This window comes from Sinohyriopsis cumingii, chromosome 5 (genome assembly GCF_028554795.1).
Source record: "Sinohyriopsis cumingii isolate HCF-2022 chromosome 5, ASM2855479v2, whole genome shotgun sequence".
Taxonomy (NCBI): Eukaryota; Metazoa; Mollusca; class Bivalvia; order Unionida; family Unionidae; genus Sinohyriopsis; species Sinohyriopsis cumingii.
In genome coordinates, this window is record NC_142965.1 from 15,393,831 (window position 1) to 15,402,466 (window position 8,636).

Here is an 8,636-nt window from a genome sequence, read left to right on the forward strand (position 1 = left end):
GATACAAATATTGTACCTTATATGTTGCATATCGTAACCTGAGTGTAATAAAGAATTTGTCATTGTCAATGTCATTTGTCATTGTCATTTGTCAGCTCGCTACTGTACAGTTAAGAAACGACCCTGGCGGCTTTGTTGAGTACGCTGTAGTGAGATATAAGTTCTTAGAGAAATGTGAAGTCGATCTTAGCTTAGAAGCATCCCCGAAAGTCATGCATCGGGGAAAATAGAATTAGGTCGGTGGTTCCAACATCTACTAGGCAAAAGTGGGGGGGACCATACTGAGCCGCCGTTCTGCAACTGTGGACAGTCAGGCCTAGGTAGCGCTGGAGGAGAGGGCATCTTTATCATTATGTAGGTGCAGACGTGGGTGGCGTCGACGCCAATGATAATGGTGCCACATTGTGGGCCCTGGAGGTAGGGACCGGATAAGATAAGCACGTCTTGGCTGTAATGTGAGAGCGCAGCGCGGAGGGATATTTCATAGTACAGCTTTTCGTTCAGCTCCATAATATACTTGTAACTCTTTTCGACCGGAGTCTCTGCTGCTTGTTGCCGTGGAGCTGCTCAAAAGCCTTGACGTTTTTGTTGATAAATCAAATCCTGACTGTTCCATAGTGATTGTCAGCTGTCAACCCAAAGGAAGATAACATATGTTGGTATCTGCCACCAACGCGTAGCCCCTTTTTATTTGCTAATAAGCGGCGGCTCCTGCGCTTCTAAAACAAATACGAAGAAAACGCGAAACTCGGACTAGAGAGAGTAAGGGATGACCAACAACCAAAGCTTGTCCATATCTGTACTCATTAACAATCCATATTTCGCCCGGATGAGCTCCCGTGTGGCATTGCGAAAGTAACATGCCACTTTTTCTAATCGTTTCGACCATTACCTCTCATTGCCGCTTTATTTATCCGTCAACGCATTCTCAAACTCTATGGTGTAGGTTTGTCATTTGGGCTGATTGACGACAATGGCTACTTATTAGTTGATACAATACTTGATACTGGGATGGGTCTTAATTTTAGACATATTAAGGTTATAATTCTGCCCCAGAGTCGTCTGACAAAAAAACAAACCTGTCATCCAGACAGCATGGAAATGGAATTTTTCATGATGTCCAGACTTGAACTGTATCGGAGCCAGATCTGACCCTGGCTTTTGTTTTTAACCGTCGTCCAGACTCTCTGTGAAACGGAACTGACCGACAGATCCACTCGCCACAATGCGTAAAGCGTGTCATCATATTCATTTTGTGTTATTTGCCTCCCACGAAGCTTCTCTTTCAAACGTGTAAAGGTTGACATGGATTTTCTAAGTAGGTGTTTATCTTTAAACGGGAGTTAATTTTGTGTTAAAGCTCATTTAGCACGGCTAAAAATGACTTTTTCGCTGCTGCTATTTCCTTCGTAAAGAATCAATACCCAATTCACTCCTGCAGCACAAGGACAGGGTATATGCTGAATTCGCCCCTCCCCACACGGTTTTACTTCCCATCTGTCGATATTTATACGCATTTCTTCCACAGTACGTGCTAAGGCACGATTTCTCATATCATTCAGTGTTACCCAATCAGTGATAGCCATTTTGTCCTCGAGGTAAAACAGAAGCAGGGTGTATAACCATGGGGATCCTGGAACTGGTGTGTTCAATATTATATCATGCGCCATAACTCGGATAGGAGCTAATGACTGTATCACTTTTGGTGCTCGAGGATCTGTATGGAGGCCCTGCAAGTCAATGGTGTACGGGGTTGAAAAGTGATTTTTTAAAAATATTCTCATGTTGCACTTGTACGACGTGCGGTAAAGAGACCTTGAGGTTGTCACCGGGATCCATTGACACCACGGAAAAGCTGGATCTTAGCCGGGGTGGGGGTGGGGGTGAGGGTGGGGTAGTTCCTCAACCGCAGAAAACAATATGGAGAGACAATGTAAAACTGTGGATCTTTCATCCAGGATCGTTTATATGTTGCAACAAACGTACATGCATGAAGCGCCTCGGGATCCTTCTGCTCCCATACATATCACGCGAAAATTGGATCTCAGCCCCATGTCAAAACAATATTTTATTCTCAATACACAATTATAAAACGTATTTCAGTACAATAGGTAGAGTCTTGGTTTTCTGCCGGTGTCTTAGTCATTTATGTACTGATTTGGTTTCAGATTCACTCATGAAAAATAGCAGATCTTAAATGACCGTATAGGAACTTTTGCCATCTTACGCGCAATAGATATCCATTGGTGACCACTCAGGCCTAAATTCATGTGTTAATATATTTTTCTGTTGATACTGTCTGTCCTTCGGTCTGGTTTCACACAAACCCCTCAAGAGCTGATTGCAAAGCTACCAAACTTAGTATATTTTCATTCTTTGTGTTCAACCACTGGGTCCAGGATGGGGTTCTGTCAAACATATACAAATGCAATGAAACATTTTAATATTTTTAAACCAAGCAAAGCATATTCCGTCATAACGGGAAGACCCATTTATGTGTTTGGCACTGTGCATATTCATTCCTGGATCACTGTGAACTCATGAAGAGGGGTGGGTGGAGTAGTGAATAACGCATTTTGTGAAAAGCATACAAATTTGCATTGGTGACCAATCATATATCCGCTAGCTTTTGTCAGGGGATGCAAGCTCTATCAGCCACTTTTCGGATGTGTGCAGCGGATACGTCAACATTTTGGAAGGGTTCTGGCTAAGGTTTATCCATTTTTTGATGTTTCCTTAACAAATGGAGTGATTCTATTCATTTGTGTGATGATTCTTTAAAAAGTAACGCAGCTTCATTCAGTTACACACCTGCTCCAATCTTTGAACATATTTGCTGTTAGGAATTGGTTGCAGTTTTTCATTTGCTTATTTTGCTTGAACTCCTTTATGGATTCTTTGGATGAGTCATCATAAAGCAAAGAGAGTTAATTATTCTGCAAAACATCTGATCAGGCATTTGACCTTGGGTTCAAGGTCACAATGATACAATATACTTCAGTCAGATCTCAGCCTTCTACTTAATTGACCGACTGAATTAAAGTTAGAATCATGGCACTTGAGTTTGACTGCAAAGTATTTTGAATCGATTTTATTAAAATAACATTACTGTGGTATTAGAAAATAATTTTTATGCCTACTGATTCCAAGTTATATACCATGCAAATTAAACTTTTCGAAGGCTCAAATGACCATTTACGGCAAATCATGGTATTCGAAAATGAAAGGCTACAAACAATGCGTTTGTAGCTGTTTTTAACTTTTAAGCTTAAGAATTTGTAAAACAAATTGTTCTGTAATGTATAAGCAGGACGATGTTATTAAAATCGATGCCGCAATATCATACAGCTAGCATCGATGGCCAAGTTGCCACGACTGGCAAAGTTAGTAAAAATGTGAATGCAATTGACTTTCGCTATAAAGCCTCCACTCTAAAGCATTGTCATAATAGTCACTAATAATTGCCTAGATTTAGAGCAACCTGGCAACGAGGAGTCCTGTATACGTAAACAAAAACAAGTTATTTTCCCACACAAAATGAGACCAGATCAACGAGGAGTCTTGTATACGTAAACAAAGACAAGTCTTGTATACGTAAACAAAAACAAGTCTTGTATACGTAAACAAAAACAAGTCCCGTATACTCTTATGTCACTTGTTAAGACTCGAATAAACAGTAACACAAGAAAGAGTGAAAAATACAACAATTTATTTCCCTGGAAACATTCTGTAAAAATGAAAAAACATGAACTTACGGTTTTATAGAATCAAATCCAAAAATAATCCAAGAATAATTCAAAAATAAAATTTTAGTAGTCCTAATAACAAAATGTTCTACTGATTTCACGTTCGAATCCCGACGAAGAATCCAAGCTGGAAGACGATGACTTATGCTGCAGTCTGTAGAGTTGAAGTCTACAGTTCCTTGTAGACAAGAATTATCACTCCGGTTTCTGATAGCTGAATAAATGTTTATATAAAAAAAAAAAAACTGTTCTTGTTCCACAGTATTACATGAGCACACGTATTTTCCAGAAAAATAATGGAATTAATCCTTTTGAATCCATGTAATTTGAAATAACTCCAAACCAAGCAATTTGAAATAACTCCAAACAGCACAACATACTACTAACAGTTTAACAGCCCAGCTTCTACTGAGATTAAGTCTCCAAAACATGGGTTATATGGGGTTTCTAAAACGTAAACAAGTGTCACGTGATCATCTTCTGGAAGTATATAGAAGCAAATACTTGTTACAGATCACGTTTACCCAGTGTGACCCTGACGAAAACCAATCAGTTTTACTCTAAGAAACAAAAACAAAAACAACAAAAAAATTGTTTATGTCTTAAAGACAAATTCCCATCATGACCTTGGAAACAACCAATCATTTTAAAATAAAATAGAACTTGTTTACGAAGGTTGCTACAAATTCTGAAACAAGGTCAGGATTTAGATCAACACCTGGTGTTTATAAACTAACAGCTAAGGTCAAACTATCTTCTAAAACAGTATCATCTCTAGTAAATAATTTTACATTACAATATCATGTAATGAAAAATAAAAAATACAAATTTAAAACTGACAAACAATTAAATTGAAATAAATATATATTAAATCAAATATAATTAAATCAAATATACATAACAATACCTAAACAAAGACAAGTTCTTTTCCTCCAGAAAATGAAACCAGATCAGTACAGACAGTATTAACATACTGACAGAAAGTTCCATTTTCTGCCCCTTCTATTGACGTGTTTTATACTTCTGTATCGAGATGAAAATAATTTTATTTCAATTGTCATCATTCCTACATACTCATCAATTAAATCCTATATAATCTTCACTTTAATCTATCACTTTTCTTTCAATATTCCTGCCGATGACGTCATCTGAACAGGTCCTTAGTAAAATATCAAAGAACTTGTGGAGCTTGAATATCCGCAGGTAATTGAAACACAAAAAATCTGGCCTGATTGCAAATCATTTTGGTTTTGAACCGGTGCATAAGTAACTATTAACTGTTTACAATTTGATCCTCACGAGCATATAATACATCTTATATAATAAGAAATGTTGTTGTTGTACTTTTTTAACGCCATTTTTTCAGCACACGGTAGGCTTAACATAGCAGCCAGTATTAACGGTGGAGGAAGAACCGGGGAAAACCCCAGAAAAAACCACCGACTCACGAAAAGCTACTGGCAAGCTTCCTCACATTGGCTGAATCCGAGACTCGAACCCACGCAGACAGAGGTGAGATGGCAGTGATCCGTAACGGAGAGCGCTTTAGACCACTCGGCCACCCCAATAAGAAATATACAGTATTGAATAAAGTATAACATGAGAACTCTGCATAGCAAATAAAGTTTTTATTTTAACACATCATGTGTTAATAAATGCACATGTACGTATAAATACACAGATTATAATTACGAATGTACATGATATAATTAATAATGTACAACATATAATAACAAAACACCGATACAGCAATAGATGAATAGCATATAATACCTGCCTACATATATTTAAAAGTGCACATATTATAATAAAACATACACATCATTTTATACGAATGGCACATCGTACAATTAAGCAAAGACAAGGGTATAATAAGGAATCATCAGTCTACTGTAAAACATGCACATGACATTGTAAGGAAACCACCTTGTATAGTAAAACATACAAATTATACAATACGAAATTCACATTGTACAGTAAAATGTACACATATTATAGTAAGGAATGCGCATTGTACACTTAAACATACACAAGGATATAAAAAGAAATGTAGTTTCAAAAGCATATGTTTAAAACGGACCACGTGAGACAGCTAAGGGGTCCGATAACTGAACAAATGACATACCTATTTAACCAAATATCGGGTATATTGTTCCCCGTGGGATATAAGGAATGTGTCGAGCCAAATTGTAAATAGGGCGCACATCATGATCGATATGTGGTAAAACAGCTACTACACCGTTTGCTTCTACACAAATTCATGTTCTTTTTTTGCAAACTTTCATAACTCGCATAACAACAGCTTAGCATTCTTAACTAGGCATGAGATTGCTGATATTTCATCATTTGTTTTAAAAAAGCTTTTCTTCGGCCATTTCTATTTTGCTTGGCTTTACGTACCATCTCCCTACCTAGGTCATGTACACTTCTCTCAAGTACCGATTCCTTCTTCATATCAGCAGGCACGTACATTTAGATTCGTTATGAGTAGGTAGATAAGTATACCGCCACGTACCTTTGTTATGGACAATAGGGTAGATGAGTATACAGGTACGTACCTTTGATATGGACAGTAGGGTAGATGAGTATACAGGTACGTACCTTTGTTATGGGCAGTAGGGAAGATACATATACCGGTACGTACCTTTGGCATGGACAGTAGGGTAGATAAGTATACCGCCACGTACCTTTGTTATGGACAGTAGGGTAGATGAGTATACCGCCAGGTACCTTTGTTATGGACAGTAGGGTAGATGAGTATACCGGTGCGTACCTTTGTCATGGACTGTAGGGTAGATAAGTATACGGCCACGTACCTTTGTTATGGACAGTAGGGTAGAAGAGTATACCGGTACGTACCTTTGTCATGGACAGTAGGGTAAATAAGTATACCGCCACGTACCTTTGTTATGGACAGTAGGGTAGATGAGTATACAGGTACGTACCTTTGTTATGGACAGTAGGGTAAATAAGTATACCGCCACGTACCTTTGTTATGGACAGTAGGGTAGAAGAGTAAACCGGTACGTACCTTTGTCATGGACAGTAGGGTAAATAAGTATACCGCCACGTACCTTTGTTATGGACAGTAGGGTAGATGAGTATACAGGTACGTACCTTTGTTATTGACAGTAGGGTAAATAAGTATACCACCACGTACCTTTGTTAGGGACAGCAGGGTAAATAAGTATACCGCCAGGTACCTTTGTTATGGACAGTAGGGTAGATAAGTATACCGGTACGTACTTTTGGTAGGGACAGTAGGGTAGATAAGTATACCGGTACGTACTTTTGGTAGGGACAGTAGGGTAGATAAGCATATCGGTACGTACTTTTGGTAGGGACAGTAGGGTAGATGAGTATACCGCCACGTACCTTTGTTATGGACAGTAGGGTAGATAAGCATACCGGTACGTACTTTTGGTAAGGACAGTAGGGTAGAAGAGTATACCGGTACGTACCTTTGTTATGGGCAGTAGGGAAGATAAGTATACCGGTACGTACTTTTGGTAGGGACAGTAGGGTAGATAAGTATACCGGTACGTACTTTTGGTAAGGACAGTAGGGTAGATGAGTATACCGGTACGTACTTTTGGTAAGGACAGTAGGGTAGATGAGTATACCGGTACGTACTTTTGGTAGGGACAGTAGGGAAGATAAGTATACCGGTACGTACTTTTGGTAGGGACAGTAGGGTAGATAAGTATACCGGTACGTACCTTTGGTAGGGACAGTAGGGTAGATAAGTATACCGGTACGTACCTTTGGTAGGGACAGCAGGGTAGATGAGTATACAGCCACGTACCTTTATTTCATGATTAGAGGTGTAGATGAGTATAACACACACGTGCAACCTGTTCATGTAGTAGGGGTTATTTTGTTGTAAGGAATAAAATAAATCAAGTAGTAACAAGGTATGGGGTTACAACTAATATAATGAAACGCAAAAAGAAATAATCTCATATTGATCCAGAAAGAGAAGAAAACTCTATTTACCTTTCAATGAGCGGCCCCGAGTGGCCGAGTGGTCTAAGGCGCTCTCCGTTACGGATCACTGCCATCTCACCTCTGTCTGCGTGGGTTCGAGTCCAGGATTCGGCCAATGTGGGTATGTGAGAAAGCTTGCCAGTAGCTTCTCGTGGGTCGGTGGTTCTTCTCGGGGTTTTCCTGGGTTCTTCCTCCACCATTAATACTGGCCGCCATGCATAGCCTATCGTGTGCTGAAAAATGGCGTTAAACCCCACAACAACAACAACAGCCTTTCAATGAGGTAGTCGACTGTCAGTAATGTCGAAGAAGTGCACGACTAGGTCCTCAATGCAGGGCAGTTCCAGGTGAAGATTAGCAAACAATAGTATTTGTAAACACCTGTTTGAACTTTGGTTTTGTCGGGAAACTTTGTACACTTGTCTCCCTGTTACGTGGAATACGTTTTTTTTTTTTCAGTTTCCAATCCAAGTTTATTTTTGCACTCATCAGAACAACTTTTATTTTATGCAGTTTAGTCAGTATATTCTGAGTAATCATAAAACGAAACAACGGTTTGTATAATAAGAATCCAACATACTTTTTGGTCGCACCGAGACTCGAACTCAGGCACACATAAATAAGGTGTGTGAGTGATTGGCAAAGGCGAGAACGGAAAACCGCTTGATCATCGGTGGTTCCTTGTAAATGTAACGTAGTACTAACTTTTAAGTTTGAACTCATGAGCTAACAAAGTACAAATAAATACTTCTGGAAATATTTTCCGTACACACAAATTTTAATTATGTTGAATTTCGGCCGGAAAAAAAGAATCTTTGTTGTCCTCCATTATAGCCGACAAAGTGAGACAACCCGTTTTGTTTGTCTATTAGACCTTAAGTAGCAAAAGAAACAATTTTGCAA